Here is a 17667-nt window from a genome sequence, read left to right as displayed (position 1 = left end):
TGTTAGGTAGGAATGATACAAGGAAAGAAAGGAAAATTGGGCAAAAAAAGGAGGGAAGACAAGTGGACTGTTATAAAAGTTTTAAATTAAATACTATCTAAAATTATACAAGTTATAAATTACAGTACTTTCCTCTATAAATTAAAAAATTATAAATATTATTAGATATAATGATAAAAACAATTAAAACTTTCTCTTTCCTTCTCTCTTAACGAATATAGGAAATTTATTCTCTTCTCTTCTATCCAACCAAAAAAACAAAAAAAAAATTATTTATTCTCTTTTTTTCTATCCAATTTTAAAATTTCTTTTTGTCAAGATTTTAAAGAAATAATGAGAAAGTTGAAGACAAACCAAACCAGTGGCCCAAATAAGAAAGCAAGGGCAGGCTGATGACAAACGAAGGCCCAAACGAAAGCCCAAAGGCGCTATACAAGACGTGGATCGTGGTCTAACCTAGCAACCCTCTACTACAAAAGAGAGAGGGAGACGACGACGATGAGTTGTTAGTCTGCATGAAAAGGACATCGTCGCGGATCCCGTAGTGTTGGCGGAGGTCGGGAAGTTGCTGCGTCCTCCCACTCCTTCAGAGCAAGGAAACATTCAATTCGGTTTTGGTTGGTGTATGAGTGCAATTTTCCCCGAATTGATCTGAGATAGAGTGTTTGCCTTTGAAGATTCTACAGTTCCTCTCTGTAGAAGAAAGCAGGTCGCTACAAAACTGAATTTTATTATTCTGCAACGTTCACAGCCCCATTCCATCGAGGGAGGCAACTAAAGATGGCGGATGAGGAAGTATCATTGTTTTTGGTTGCGACTTTTGTTACTGGGCCATATATTGCTGGAATTTATGAAATCAAATTTCGAGTAGGAGGAGGAGGAGGGGGATCTAAAGTTGCAGTTGTTGGTCCTCTAGAGAAAGCATTTAAACAAGACCCCCACAAATTTAGAACATATGTACCCGTTGGTTGTGACATCTCAGGATCGCAACTGTTCTTGATGGCTTCATATTGGATGTGGGGTACAGATATGTGCAGCTTGAGCCCTTTGGTTTGGATACAAATACCAAAGAGTGCGTCAAATTTCCATTCCCAGAAGCAACAAAACCTCATCCCATAGTGATGGCTGTCCGTGAAAGAGGTTTTTATGTGCTTGCTGGAGGTACCAGGGTTTCGTGCGTCGAAGTAGACTCTCCGTGTTTCGAACGGTTGGATCCTGATAAAGGGTGGGATGATGATTATGCTTCCCTACCTGAGTATCGTTTGGACCGAAATTTGCCCAGGGCTGTCTCCGGTTACGCACTCATCAAGGACTGTATTCTCATTTCAGTTTCTGATTTTCTTTCCCGCGATGACCAAACTGAATTTTATTATTACAGAGTCGGGAGGGGAGTGAAATGAAGAAGTGGCAGGTCGTCAAAAAGGAAAAGGAGAATGGGTTATATTACCCCCCTTGGGTGGAAAGGCTGAATGTGTTGATGATTACGTATACACTTTCGGACGTAGTTATAACTTGATTGCGTATCATGTCGTTGAAAAAGATGGTATCATTCAATCTATTGGCGTTCCTCTGTATTTTAGAAGACTGGACTTTAAAGATTTACCAGTGGATTATGAGCCTGTATTCTCCCCGGGCTGCCTTGTTCATTTGGGAAAGAAAATATTTTGTATGATGAAGACTGGTTCCAATCTTGACCCCTCCGATTATCAATGTGTTTCCTCCAATTTTCAGTATGTTTCCATCTTGATCGTCCAACTCTCTGATGACATGGAGGAGCTTTCAACGTTGTGGTCAGGTCTCTGCGCCTTGAATATAGAGAACCTCGGTCCGGCAAGTTTAACACCACTTTGTTTTGACTCCCAGTAAGTATTTGTATTTTTTTTTACTATGAAAATTGGTCAAATCGAGGAAGCCAGTCTTAAGATGTTTGAAAGAATTGAGTTATTCTCCAATTAATTTATGTTTGGTAACTTCTCAGGTTGAACTTTTAAGTAATCTATCAAAAAAAAAAAAACAAAAAAAATTAAAACTTTTTATTTAAATGGGCAATATATATTATGCATATATTGTGGAATTATATCTCTCTCCTTTGCATATTTGCTCCTAGAGTTCTTTCCTGTCAACTGTTTCTTTCTCTGTGCCCAATGCCATCACAGTGTCATCATACTTTAACTGATCATTTTCGTTAAGGATCATTAAAGGACTCATACTTAAGGATCATTAGAGTGAGGCATTGAAAATTGCTGGGAAAGAGAGTAAGAGCGAGAGCTAGGGTTTGGGAGCTGAAATTTGTAATCTCTTGATTTTCACATAATAAAATCTTTGGCTGCCTACGTTCACCGTGGTTCGGCATAAGTGTCCTTTGTGTGTGGCGTGTTAATTTGTTCTTGGTTGACTGTGTTTATCATAAGAATTGCTGTTTATTTGGTGTGTTCTCATTTATGTATCATACGCATTGCTTTTGGAACTCTAATAAGAATGACGTTTTTTTTTTGAGGCATAAGGATCTATATGAATTGAGTAATACATATATAAATTATGCTTGTTCTACTGTTGTGAGCCATTGAGTAATAAAATCTGTTAGATGCACTTCCCTTTTTCTACATTTTGTTTCCTTAGTATGTAAGGTGGAGTGTGATTATATGTTGAGGCACAAAGCCTTTTATCTTTTCTGTCAATTTTTTATTTTATTTGACTCATTGTCATTTGTTTTGCAGGCAGAGCAAATATGCCCACATGCCCGAATTCTGGAAAAGTATGAATTGTTTGATATACAGTTGCATTCGTCTATAAGCTGTAGCTATGATTCTAGTTTCCCGCATCGGTCTATTTGTCCCAAAAAAATTTCACGCGAAAATAGTATTTTTCCGTGAAAGGAGTCCCTTTTATTTGACTTTTCTATTTTATCCAACTAACTTGTTTACATTTGTTGCTGGGTAATTCTCTCTTTTGTGACTTTGTGAGTTTTCAACAACTATTTTTATAAAACAATAATTTTTTTTTTTTTTCTTTCAATAAAATAGGATAGGTGCATCTTTTTTAGTATAATCCACGTATCTAATGGGAAGGTTCAAAAATAAAAGAAAAAAAATATTAATATTTAGTTGAGCCTCCTCTGCTCTCTAATTATGTGTAATCCAACATTTAAAAATTAGTTTGCCTTATTTTATTATAATTTTTTTTTTTTTTTATCATCTATTGAACAATATTTATTTTTTAAATTCTAACTGATATAAAAGTAATTTTGGTAAGTAGAATTATTTTTTTCACTTTCATCCTACCCAAATTAATAAAATCATATTTTATCATAACTTTTTTTTTTTTTTTTTTGATAACTAAATATTTTATCATAACTTTCTCGAAAGACTTTATTACTAACCAAATTTATGGTAAAATAGATCTTGCTTTTAAATAGAATTTTTTATTTTTTTTAATCCTTTGTTCTATGTTGCAATTCTAACTACTCATAATCCGGTATGGATATATATATATATATATATATATATATATATCTTTTATATGGTGAAATATTTAATTTTTCTCCCAAACAGTAGTCTCTAATTTTTTTTTTAAATTTGTTTATCTTAAATTAATAATTAGTTTTACCTAGAAAATATTATGAAGTCTTATTCTAAATATAAATATAAACAATTATATATTTGAATTTAATAATTTATTATTTTAATTCATAAGGGTAGTTTTTGTATACATAATCACTTTCTTTTCACTTTCATACTATCCAAACTAACAAACTAATATTTTTTTACAATTTTCTTGATAAATTTTCATACTAACCAAATGCATACTAGAAAATCTTTTTTCTTTTCATTCACTTCACCTTTTTTCACTTTCTATTTCTTTTCTTTTCTAATTTATTTCCATCTAACCAAACGGAACCTTAGGGAGTGGCAAGAAATGCCACTCAAGTTAACGGATTTAGTAATTTTTATTTTCACTTTTGGTGCGATTTATTCATTAGTAAGAAACTGACACACCCATTTGTCCATTTGGGGACTTGAACCCTCACATTTCCCTTCGGGAGATAGAGGAAATACTACTATGTTACCTCCTTTGGTACTTGTGGTGCGGTTCATATTGAATTTCATTATTATTTTTTTATTGATTTCAAACTGTTTGGATAGGTATTTAAGAGTTACTTTCCTTTTATTGTTATTATATGTTGGTCATGCAGTTAGACGAGCAGTCTATTTCTTTCCCATGAAACTTGTCTATGTGGAAATAGGCAATATTTTAGCACTTCTCATACCAATTGCCTAAAGTTATGTTGGTTGTTCACCCTGAAAGGTGGAACTTGGCAGTGAATCTGCAGATTCTTTTTCCCTTTTTGTTTGGGAGGTTGGGGTATGCAGTGTGTATCTTAAACATCATCTTAGCTGAAGATTTTTTTTATAAAAATTATATATAAATAATGGAGATTAAATACATAATATGAGGTGTGTTTTCGTACTTACAAGTAGTACATATTTTGTGCAGATTGAATCGGTGGATGATTTGCTGCTGCTGCCGGGTCTTGAAAATAATACAACAACATTCGAATATGAGGACGGTGTGTGAATTTTATAGCTTTCCCTTGTTTACTGTAATTTTATGTTGTGCCTTAGGTTTTACCGTTACCTTAAGAAATTCCTTCACTATTTTTATGCCTCATGCCTTTTCTACAGATTGATATGGCCACTCTTGTACACTTAGCTGATGATGATCTCAAGGCTTTAGGATTATCAGAGGTAAATGAAACTAGGCTAAACCTACATATGTAGCGTTTAATTATTATTAGTATTGCTATTTTTTTATGAGTACCATATGTAGTGTTTCTCTGTTTACTATTGCACCTTTAGAAACTTTCTTGGCTGATTGAGGGTTTGCAGATACAAGAATTTAGTGTAAAGTACCCTCAAGAGTTTTTTTTCGAAATTTTCTTCGGAAGAAACTAGTTGAAAGATTGTGGTCAACCTCAACCTCCTTTGGGGTTTTACAAAATCACCCTTACCACCCATTGTCAATCAACTAGTTCATTCAAAGGGGTGAATTTAACTTCCAAAAATACCCTTATATAAATTAAAATGATGTAAATGACCTATTAACTTTATGAAATGAGCATTTTAACTAAATCACACATACACGCATACATAAGCTTCCAGCCGAGTTCGTTTTTCCCTCTATCTCTAAGAGGTCTCTAGAGCTGGGTCCCAAAAGCCTGCCTGATGAGGGCGAGGCTGTTCCCCGACCACCTTGTAAGCCACCCAGAAAGAACACGTTTTGTCTTTCCTGCAACTACTGCATGGAGACATTGCGCCCCTATTTATGGCATTCAATCCTCTTTGATGGTCCCGGAAATGGATCCGTTTGTGAAAGAGTAAAGTGAATGCCCTGGTTAAAACCAGAAGTGATATGGGCAAATATGATATTCTGCCAAGTCTTCCTTTATCGATTTTGATGAGTCGGTGTTCTATAAGTTGTTTAGTAAGGTGCTTGCCAAAATAGATTTCTGACCTTGCGACCCGTCTTTCTATATACACACATATTTCTCTTTACTGCTACCACCATTGCTCACCCTATCACCGTCTCACTCTTTCTGCAAATCCTCTAAAATAAATTGCCCAGTCCGGTCAGCTATCGTTAACGGAACTGTAGAAAGATAATTTTACCCTAATTCAAAACTACGCCATTTCTAGAATTGATTACTTGAGTAGATGATATCACCTAGCAATATAATTGACCAATCAAAAAGCCATAACTCACAACCTTATCAAATTTTTACAAGTCCATATCCATCGCCACGGTGAACAACTCCATATCCGTTGCCACATCGATCCCATTCAAAAAGCGACCAGACAACCAAACAACTCCATATCCATATCCATCTTCATCGTCACTGTGAACCCATTCGCGATGCGATCGAAACCAACTCCCCACCACCCTCCCCTCGGCACACCACAATGAATTATCGCAAGATATGACTGCCTCGCTGATCACCATCGAGCACTTCCTCTTCACACCAAAAAAAAAAATTTCTTGCTTTGTACCACTCTTCAGAGATCATGCACAGGGTGTTGGTGTTGTGAAGGAACTCTATCAGGTAAATTGCAGAGACCCAAAAAGGTTGTATCAGAAGCAAGATAATAGAAACGACATTTTTCTCCCTCCAAAAGAGTTTCACTCACTCTATCTGGTGGCTATGTGCCTCACTGACATAGCTCGTGAACTAGCGTTCAGAGATGGCCGAGCCACGACGAATCTCAAGCTCGTATCCATCATCGTCATCTTCTTCTTTTGCGTCGTCAGAATGTGGTTGCGAGTGATGCACCTTTTCCACGGAAAGCCATTGAACAGCAAGGCAATTATGATAATCAAGTGCTTTGCAACCGTTGCAATTTTTCCGACGCATTCAATGCTCTCTCCGAATGTGGCTGACCGCCGACCTCAGTTGGTCTCAGCATAAAGTTCCTATAGAGCTTATAAAAATTATTTAAGTTATATATAAGACTTTTTAAGACTAGATTTCACACTATATGTGAGGAGACTAGGGTGTTCTTCATAAACGTAGGATTGCAGATATCTACACACTAGTTTTAAATGAACTAACAAAAGATTTAAGAGACACTGCATGGTGCGTGTTGCTTGTTGATGACTTAGTGCTATTAGATAATTCTATGGAGAACTTGGCAATAAAATCATAAGCGAGGAGATGTGCATCGGAGTCAGAAGGCTTAAAAATTAGTAGGGATAAAACAGATTATGTGGAATGTAAATTTAATGTCTTAAGTTAGTGATATAATAATAACACTTTAAAACCAAAGGATTATCCAAAATAACTGTTTTCCACATTAAACTTGAAATAAAAAAAAAACAATTAAAAAAGAAAGACACGCCCTCTTATTTTTGTGTGCTTTAGAAATACCTTAAGCGGCTTGATGCGTATATTTGATGGCTTGGGACTAAAGGAGGAGAGAGTCATGAGTGATGTTTGATGGCATAAGAGTGCAGGAGAAAGACTGAAGTGGTGGAAAGTTTGAGAATGAGTTGCCGGAGGGTATCAAAAGCACTCTCAATTGATGGTGAGATGATATGTATTGAATGAATCATTATGGTATCTCGGGACGTATTGCATGTCGTCACGAGACAATGTCGTGTTGAATGAGAAACATGATGTGCCTCACAATACCTAACATTTTCAACCGTTTGTTGTATATTGTATCGTGTCATGTATATGCATTGAGACCCGAAGTTGTAAACTAATAATTGTGGTCTTGGCTACAACTTTAAACCTTGTGCATGATCTATGAGGTTTGTAGGACTGAAATCCCAAGCTTTGAAGTCGAGTTACGCAAAGTCCTTGATCTAGATCTATGTTGGTATGATAGGTTTCGAGGAGGACTTTAGTTTGGGATCCTGTGGTTTAGCGATTTGAGAGAAGGCTTGCAAAGGGGGGAAGATTACCCTTATGAAGAGAACTCTTTCAAATCTTCCTACCTATTTTATGTCTCTCTTCCTGATGCCGAAGACCGTTGTCCGAAGATTTAGATAAGATTCAGAGGAATTTCCTGTGGGGTGGCATTGGTGATGAGTTTAAATACCGAATGGTGAAGTTGGAGAAGGTGTGCTCCCCTATTCAAAAGGGCGCTTGGGCATTCGGGGATTAGATTTGTTCAACAAGGCTTTGTTGGGTAAATGGTTATGGAGATTCAGTTGCCAGAGGTCCCGATTATGGAGGAGGGTCATTGTTTGCCGGCATTGGGAGGGGGATGGTGGGTGGTTAACTAGGGAAGCGAGATTTCCAGCAGGTGTGGGCATTCGACACCTGCCCTCCAAAATTGTTCAACAAGGCGTTTTTTTTTTTTTTTTTTTGGTCAATATCAGAAAGAGATTTGACACCTGCCCTTCAAAATTTTAGTCTCTTGCTCATTTTATGTTCACTGTTTCTGTTTCAGGGTCCAAGAAAGAAGATACTTTCGGCATTGGAGACTGAAGTTTGACATTTGGGAGTTCCAGTGTGTGACACACGAGGCAACTGCAATGCAGCATTGTCCAAGTTTTGTTTCATTTGCTAGCTAAGTGATAGTATGTACAGATATTCATCTAGAGTTTATGGTCAATGCATATTGTTTAACTAACTGATTTGAATTCGTGAATTACTTATCATTGCATATTAAATCTGCACATTTTTTTTTTCTTAGTTGATACTTACATACACATGCCTCCATTGAGGTTCGAACCCCTAACCTCCTTTTGAGAAGTAAGGACTTGGTACCGTTAGGCTCAGGCCTATTGGTTAAATCTGCACATTGAATCGACATATATATATATATATATATATATATATATATATATATATATGTATCTACTGCTAAATTAACTGATTTGATTTAATAAATAATACAGCTTAACAACTTTAAACATTGTATGAACAGAAATATATACCAACCACCTCACGGAATTTATAAATTGGAAAGATAACCATATAGCAAATTTATAAAAGAGTAGATGGAACCCTAAGTAGGTATGAGAGTATCCAGTAAAAAACCATATTAGCAAATGTTAATAGCTATAATTCCTGAAATTGTAATATCAGTGCCTGATGCATCTTTTGAAATTGCGGTCAAGATAGAGTTAGATAACTATTTTTTCTAAACAATATAATCCCTCACTTTTTTTTATAAATACAATTTTATCCCTTACTGATCTGTATCACCATCATTGTTAGGCCACACAGACACTATGCATGCGTAGAGTGAAAATTTGAAACTATTTTTCAGTTGCAATGAACATTGAAATCAGTTTTATAACCCGTAATCATGTAATGTTAACAACAACCGTGTAAATGAATCACTCACATTAATATCATACAACGTCGTTAGTAGTCTATGTTTAATATAGTAAATTAATAATAAAAGTGTTTTAAACAACATTGTTACAAAATAAATTTATACGTTTTAAGTATAAAAGTGTTTTATAAAATGTGTTACCAAACACATAATATGATTTTTAATGACAGTAATTTTGTAACAGCTCTACTGATAAATTCAGTGCAGTGGTTGGTATATATTTATAAATTCCGTGCAGTGGTTGGTTTATATTTATGCTCATACAATATTTATGCGCCAATAGGTAAGACTAGAAAAGTGTATCACTGCTCGACTAACCAAATCTAGAAAATCGGCCACATCATCAATAATTCAAGCCTTTTTTTTTTTTCTTTTTTTTTCTTTTCAAGGCAAACAACAACAAACACAACACCCCAATTACAAAGAAACAGGCAGTCCTGCCTCGCTTTCAAAAGCAAGCTCCCTTAGATGCTAGTCAAAATCTGATCCTCCTGCAAAAACAATTTTGAAAGCTTTGCCGTTTCATAAGCAAGGCCATTTGCTTCCCTATTAACATGAGCGATCTTTGCCTCCGGGAAATACCTCAAAGCATTTTGGATATCAAAGACAATTGAAGAAATTTCAACCGGACAAACTTGAGCTCCCAGCACAGCCTCACAAACCATAGATGAATCAGTTTCAAAACATATTCTCTAAAAAGAAACCTCCTAACCAGTAAAACGGCTTCCCTCAAAACATATGCATCAGCTATAAGTGATGATGCAGCATGGAGTTGTTTTAAGACCACCATATGAACAATGCTCCCATGATAATCTCTAAACACAACCGCCCCTCCTGCAAGACAATCAGAACTCCAAAAAGTGGCATCCAAATTACATTTCACCACACTAACAGAAGGAAGACTCCATGAACTTTCCCGTGACACAACCCCGTTTGGCATAAAAGAAGCATAACACTCCAAGTTGTTTTCAACAACATCAATAAATTCCCAACAAGCAACAGTTGCCAACCGAATAACCTTTTGTAGAAATGGCCTCTCACCATCAAAGACGAAATGATTACGCGTTTCCCAAATGGCCCAGGCACAAAAGGATGCCAAGCACTGCACTTGCCTGTGAGAAGTTCCCCGATGAGCCTCCTTTCCAAGTGCACACCACCAATCAACAAATGATGGTATCTGCAACGATACAAAATCAAAGCGCAAAGGTGACATTTCCCACACCTGCACAGCAAAAGGACATTAAAAAAGTATATGCTCCACTGATTCTTAACTACCCTGTGACACCCCCCACGCGTTCCACACATAAGTTGATCAGGCTTATACACGAAAAACGAGGGATATCAAAAACAATTGGCAATATACAAGCATGGAATACAAAATGATGATAATAGAAGAATTTAGACAGGAAAGGAACACTAAATAATACAGCATCCATCCATCCTTTATTTAATACAGTACTCCATTACAACTTGGAAATCCTATGTCAAGGATCCCTAAATATAAACCTGAGAGTTCAACGTCAAAAGTAAATAAAAACTGAAATTAAAGTAATACATAAAACTTCTACCCTGAACTGGATCGTAAGAGTAGATGAGTTCGGATGGTGGTCCCTCACTGCTAACCTCAACCTTGGAACGGGTACTGACCGTATCCTGAAATAACAACAATGGTGGGTCAACCCCACGAGCAAGTCCTCTCTACTATGACCCAAATCAGATAATCAAATAAATTAATCATTATGAATCGGACGAGTACTATATCTGTATACATCCTAAGGGAACTACCCAATGTATAATAACCTCAACCAGAATAGACGGTGATCACTTAGACTCACACTAGGTGGTTAAGTGTCTCCTTTCCCTACCCGGGAAATCAGCTATTATACATGGTGCACGGTACTGACAACACAGACTGTAAAGACTACACAGTAGTAACGCATCTCAATATACTAATGAGTTACTGAGCATAACATTTAGGCAATACCTGCCAATAATAATACTAAATATACTGAGTATGTCAATTAGGCAACACATGCCAATAATATGAATAAATATACTGAGTATATCAATTAGACAACACATGCCAATAATATTAAACCACATACCCCGACAGCCACACATCTGTCTATAACAACGAATGCATAAGGTATAAATGAGTCTAAACTTATTAGCCAGCTCACTTGGTTCTATATGGCAACACATCCATATAATATAAATGTGACATAATTAAACAGTCCATTTATTTCCTGAAACGCACACAGCATAATAATCATGGTTGATATATGATTAACAGTATAAATATCCCATAATATATAATGAATAAATTATATGACGATAACCGTGACATTATTATATTTGAACAGTAATAATGAATACCATTTAATAAAATAATAACATCATCTATAGTAATGTTGTTAAATGAGTCACATTCATAACCGTACGGTAAACGGGCCAATTAAGGTTTAGAAATATTAATCGGCCATAATAATACTTAACGGGTATTAAAATAATAATTTCGTGACCCGTTAAACCCGTAAATACCAACCTAATACCTAAAAATCCAAGTTTAAGGTTCTGGAATTTACAAAACAGGCCCTAGGGGTATTCTGGTAAGTTCCAGCAGCTGACAGGGCCCCTCACGCGCCCCCACGCGCCGCCCTAAGCTCCCCCACGCGCAGCCCAACCTTCCCCACTCTCCCACGCGCCTCCATGCGCGTCTGGCATCAGCCACGCGCGCGCACGCGCTCCCACGCGCCCGCCATGGCTTCCTGCAGACGTGTCACTTCCTGGTTGGTTGGCTGCATCCGGACTCCGTACTCGCGTCACACCGGATCAATCTTAATGAGCCTAATTAATCTTACGACCAATGATTCGCGCGCACCATCATATGATGTTCCGCGCTACGCCGTATCAATCTAAGGATTCACAACCCATCTAACGGCTGCTGATCCATGCGCATGCTTGTTATAATACACCGCAACACACCAGATAACTCCGGTCACCCTCCTCACTGCCGGTGGCCGGAAAACTCGCCAGAGTCTCACCGGAAATTGCAGAAAAGCCCCGGAAAAGTCTAGAAAATTCTAGAAAAATCCTTAAAGCCTTATTTAATTATTTTCAGCCATTATTAATTTCATAGGATATTAAATAAATATATACCATCCTATATAATTAAAATTTCATTAATTTAATAAACTAAAATTAATAATTTATTAACCTCCTAACCTGGTCTCTATGCATAAAAATAAAGTAAACAATTAATTTATTAATTTAAGGGGAAAAAATAGATAATAACTTGCCTTTTGGATTTAAAATAAATCCGCCGGTTGCGCGTAGTCGGGTAAATTTCTCCTACACCGGTCCAAGCTCCTTTCTTTCTCTCTCTTCCTTTCACACTTTTACAATGGCTCACTGAAAGCTATAACTTTTTTCTAACTCCCTTCCATTTCTTCTAAGGTAGGCTAACTAATTTATATACAATTTATATAATATAAATATTACAAATATCTAATTTTACATTTAACTAACCACATTCCAAACCATATGGCTTTAAGTCTACCCATAAACATTAATGAAATCCTATCCTAATTTCTAATTTCATCATGACATTAAGATTTAATACTATTATTATTATTATAACTATTATTATTATTATTAATAAACTATTATAATTATTATTATTATATTATTATTATTATTATATAAGAATACAATATATCATCATAATACTTTATAACACAAATATAATACTTTAATTAACTAATATTGCTTAATTAAACACAATCAACAAATAAAATTATTAATAATAATACATGCACAATTAAATGAACTCAATATAAGAATGGTAAAGAAATCTACACATTAATTAATTCAAATAAACTAAACTCTTTAATAAAATACGGGGTATTACATTCTCCCCCCCTAATAAAGGAATTTCGTCCCCGAAATTCACTACATACCTGTAGTAAAAAGCTCGGGATATTGGGCACGGATAATATCTTCCCGTTCCCAAGTAGACTCTGTCTCACTATGATGACTCCACTGTACACGTATTAATGGAATAGTCTTCGTGTGCAGTATCTGATTCCTACAATCGAGAATACAGTAAGGTTGTTCCAAATAGGTTGCATCGGGTTGCAACTCAATTTCACCCACATCAATGTGTTGATATCGATCTTCTTCCCGTAGAAATTTTCGCAGCATAGATACATGAAAAACATTATGTACCCTATGAAGATTATCTGGTAGAGCCAGACGATAAACTACTGCCCCAATCCGATCCGTAATCATAAAAGGACCCACAAAACGAGGCGATAACTTACCCTTTGACCCAAACCGCATTACTCCCTTCATGGGAGAAACCTTAAGCAAAACCTGATCACCAACCTTAAACTCCAAAACACGAGTTCAACGGTCAGCATAACTTTTCTGTCTGCTTTGAGCTGTACACATCCGATCCCTAATGATAGCGATCTTTTCTGACGTGTCCTTAATAAATTCAGGACCCGGGAAGCTGTTCTCACCAACTCCAAGCCAACAGACAGGAGACCTACACGGTCTACCGTACAAAGCCTCAAATGGTGCCATGCCAATAGTTTTCTGATAACTATTGTTATAAGCAAACTCTGACAGCGGCAAATATTCCTCCCAATTGCCCTTAAAATCAAGAACACATGCCCGCAACATGTTTTCTAAAATCTGATTAACTCGCTCAGTCTGTCTATCTGTTTGAGGATGATAAGCAGTGCTAAGATAAAGTTCTGTACCCAAAGCCTACTGAAAGCTCCTCCAAAATCCTGATACAAACTTCGGATCTCTATCTGATACGATGGACAATGGTACGCCATGAAGTTTCACCATTTCTGCAATATAAAGCTTAGTATACTGTTCTAACGTAAAGTTTGAACGAACAGGCAAAAAATGAGCGGACTTGGTCAATCTATCAACAATGACCCAAATAGAGTTGTGATTATGATGTGAAGTAGGTAATCCCTCTATAAAGTCCATAGAAATACTCTCCCATTTCCACTCTGGTATAGGAAATGGCTGTAACGATCCTGGCGGTCTCTGATGATCAATCTTAATCATCTGACAGGTGCTACATTTAGAGACAAAGAAAGCTATATCTCTTTTCATGCCGGCCCACCAAAACTGGCGTTTCATGTCCTGATACATCTTGTCTCCCCCTGGATGTACAGAGAACTGAGAAGTGTGTGTCTCTCTCATCACAACATTTCTCAAATTGTCAGCTGAAGGCACAATTAAACGTCCCTTGTACCTCAATCCTCCATCAGTCCCTATAGAATAAAAAGGAACATCTCCGGAGGCTAACTCCAAAACCCGATCAATACACTGATGATCTGAGAGTTGCGCTTGAATGACCTGATGAATGATAGAAGGAGTTACTACCACACATGCCATAAAAGTGTCTGCTAACTCATCAACAGTCTTTAAAGCATCCCACTCTGTTGCAAACAAAGCTGAAAGGCTGACATAGGGTCGGCGGCTGAGTGCGTCTGCTACAACATTCGCTTTTCCTAGATGATACTGAATAGAGAAGTGATAGTCTTTCACGAACTCCAATCATCTGCGCTGTCTCATATTCAGTTCCCTCTGTGTGAACAAATATTGTAGACTTTTATGATCGCTAAACAATCGAAAAGTCTCTCCCAAAAGATAATGCCTCCAAATACGCAAGGCAAAAACCACTGTTGCGAGCTCTAGATCGTGAGTCGGGTAATTAAGCTCATGAGGCTTAAGCTTCCTAGACCCATAAGAAACTGGTCGCTCTTCTTGCATCAACACACAACCCAAACCCTTCAGAGAAGCGTCGGTAAATACTAAATACTCGATTCCACTCTGAGGTGTGGCTAAGACAGGTGCAGAAGTTAACTTACTCTTCAATTCAGCAAAAGCAGTCTGACAAGAATCATCACATACAAATGGTACATTCTTCTTAGTCAGATGAGTAAGTGGACCCGCAATTTTGGAAAATCCCTGGATGAACCTGCGATAATACCCCGCCAATCCCAGAAAATTGCGAATCTCTGTCGGTGAGGTAGGCTGTCCCCACTCCATAACGGCCGCAACTTTGGCTGGATCTACTGCTAACCCTTCTTCTGACACTACATGACCCAGAAATTTGACCTCTTTCTGCCAATATTCACACTTCTCAAACTTCGCAAATAACTGATGTTCTCGAAGTGTCTGCAACACTGTGCGTAAATGTCTGGCATGGTCCTTCTCCGACTTAGAGTAAACCAGAATATCATCAATGAAAACAATGACAAACTGATCTAAGTACTCTCTGAATACTCTATTCATCAAGTCCATAAAGACAGCTGGAGCGTTCGTTAAACCGAAAGGCATAACACAAAACTCATAAGATCCGTACCTTGTGAGAAATGCTGTCTTTGGAACATCTTGTTCTCTGACTCGTAGCTGATGATAACCAGACCTCAAATCGATCTTTGAGAAGTAAGTAGCTCCCTTCAACTGATCAAACAGGTCATCAATTCTGGGCGTGCGAATAGTGACCTTGTTCAGTTCTCTGTAATCAATACAAAGACGAAGAGATCCATCCTTCTTCTTGACAAACAGTACTGGTGCGCCCCATGGTGAAGTACTCCTGCAAATAAATCCCTGGCTGAGCAGCTGCTGAATTTGATCTTTCAACTCTCGCATCTCCACTGGTGCCATTCTGTACGGCGCCTTAGCAATAGGCGTAGTGCCTGGAGCTAAATCAATGACGAAGTCTATCTCTCGACTCGGTAGCAAGCCTGGAATTTCCTGGAATACATCCTGGAATTCCTGTACTACCGGAATACTGTCAAGAGATACCGCAGTCGCTTCCTGTGAGTGCTCCTCAAGAACGAATAAATAAGTGCTAGGCCCTCCATCTGGTTATGGTACAACAAGAAGATACATCTCCTGTCCTGGTATAGCAAATACAATAGACTTTTCGTAACAGTTAACCTGAGCATGGTACTGAGATAACCAGTCCATCCCAAGTATAACATCATACGAATGCATATCTAACACTAACAAATTTGCAAGAAATCGAAGCCGGCCCATATCTATAAGGATATCACCGCTACACTCTCGTAAAATTGCGCCAACTCCCAATGGTGTATAAATATTAAGAGGTTGGTCACATAACTGAGTCGTGATACCAGATAAGATAACAAAAGATCTAGACACAAAAGAATGTGATGCACCAGTGTCAAACAGTATACGAGCAGTTCTACCATGTATAGAAAACATACCCTCAATAGCCTGAGGAGCCTGCGCATTATGTGGCATGAAGTTATAAACTCTGCCATGATGTAACTGCTGTGGAGGTTGTCCCGGAGGAAATGGTGGTGCTGGAAGTGCCGGAAAATTCTGAACTTGCCCACGTGGCATCGGTGGGGCCGGTAGAGATAATGGCTGATTAGGTCTCGGCTGACCATACTGTCCCTGCTTAGCTTTGGGACACATCTTGGCCGGATGCCCAATTTCTCTACAGTGATAACAACGTCCAGTAAAAGGACCTGCATGCCTTCTCTGTTGATTTCCCGACCACTGTTCCTGTCCGGTCTGAGGTACCCCACCTTGTCTACCCTGATTAGGGACTCCATCCCTCTGCACATCTGGGTTTCCTTTGTTTTTCTTCCAAGGTTGATGTCCTTGAAATCTGCCCCGATCATTGGACTTGGTACCACTGCTGCTTCCTTTTTCCACTATCTGGTAGTCTCGGTTAGCCCGCTTATCTCCCTTGGACTTCCGGTAATCACTCCTCATCTGGCAGTGCTGTAAAGCGGCATTAACCACCTGGACATAAGTAGTATATGCAGGACTACCTATGATCACCACTTTAATCGGCCATATCAACCCCTTCACAAAGCGGTCTCTCTTCTTTTCTTCCGTATTGACCTCCTCTGGTGCAAATAATGACAAATTAATGAACTTCTGTTCATACTCAGCCACAGTCATATCCTCCTGTTGCAAATCCAGAAATTCAATCTTCATTGCTGATCTTACTGACATAAGAAAATACTTGTCATCAAAGCGAGTCTGAAATTCAGCATAAGTCAATCTGGTTCTCTCTTCGACAGTAGTAATAGACTCCCACCACTGCAATGCATTGCCTATCAGCATAAACGTAGCTAGCATCTGTTTCTGCACTTCGGTACAGATTACCATCCGAAGATGACGCTCGCTCTCCTGTTTCCACTGATATGCTAACAAGACATCTGTGGACCCCGCAAACGATGGTGGATTCCCTCTGATAAACGAGTGACGAGTTTTATCCCATGACATTGGCTGTGCCACTAGTTCAGGAACAGGTACTATCGGAGGAGGTTGCTGGTTTCGTAGAGCAGATGTTACTCCTGCTGCTACAGCTCGTGCAATAATATCAGCAACTTGAGGGGAAAATTCCTGATTCTCATTTTGAGTTGCGGAAATACTGCAATGACGGTTCGCATTCCTTGTCCCACGCCGAGACATCCTTCTTTTGGATTCAGAAAAATCTAACGTCAGTACATTATAATAGACCGACTAAAAGAATACAAAGAACCCTAATACTTAGGCGCTAATTATCAGAATACACAACGCGGGAGTATAATAATCACAGATCCCTAAGACACTGGAACCTAGAATGCTCTGATACCAACTGTGACACCCCCCACGCGTTCCACGCATAAGTTGATCAGGCTTATACACGAAAAACGAGGGATATCAAAAACAATTGGCAATATACAAGCATGGAATACAAAATGATGATAATAGAAGAATTTAGACAGGAAAGGGACACTAAATAATACAACATCCATCCATCCTT

This window comes from Cornus florida, unplaced genomic scaffold (genome assembly GCF_030987335.1).
Source record: "Cornus florida cultivar Cherokee Brave unplaced genomic scaffold, ASM3098733v1 CherokeeBrave_3.0.0_Hap2_Chr08, whole genome shotgun sequence".
In the NCBI taxonomy this organism is placed as follows: domain Eukaryota; kingdom Viridiplantae; phylum Streptophyta; class Magnoliopsida; order Cornales; family Cornaceae; genus Cornus; species Cornus florida.
Note: the sequence above shows the minus strand (reverse complement) of the source record.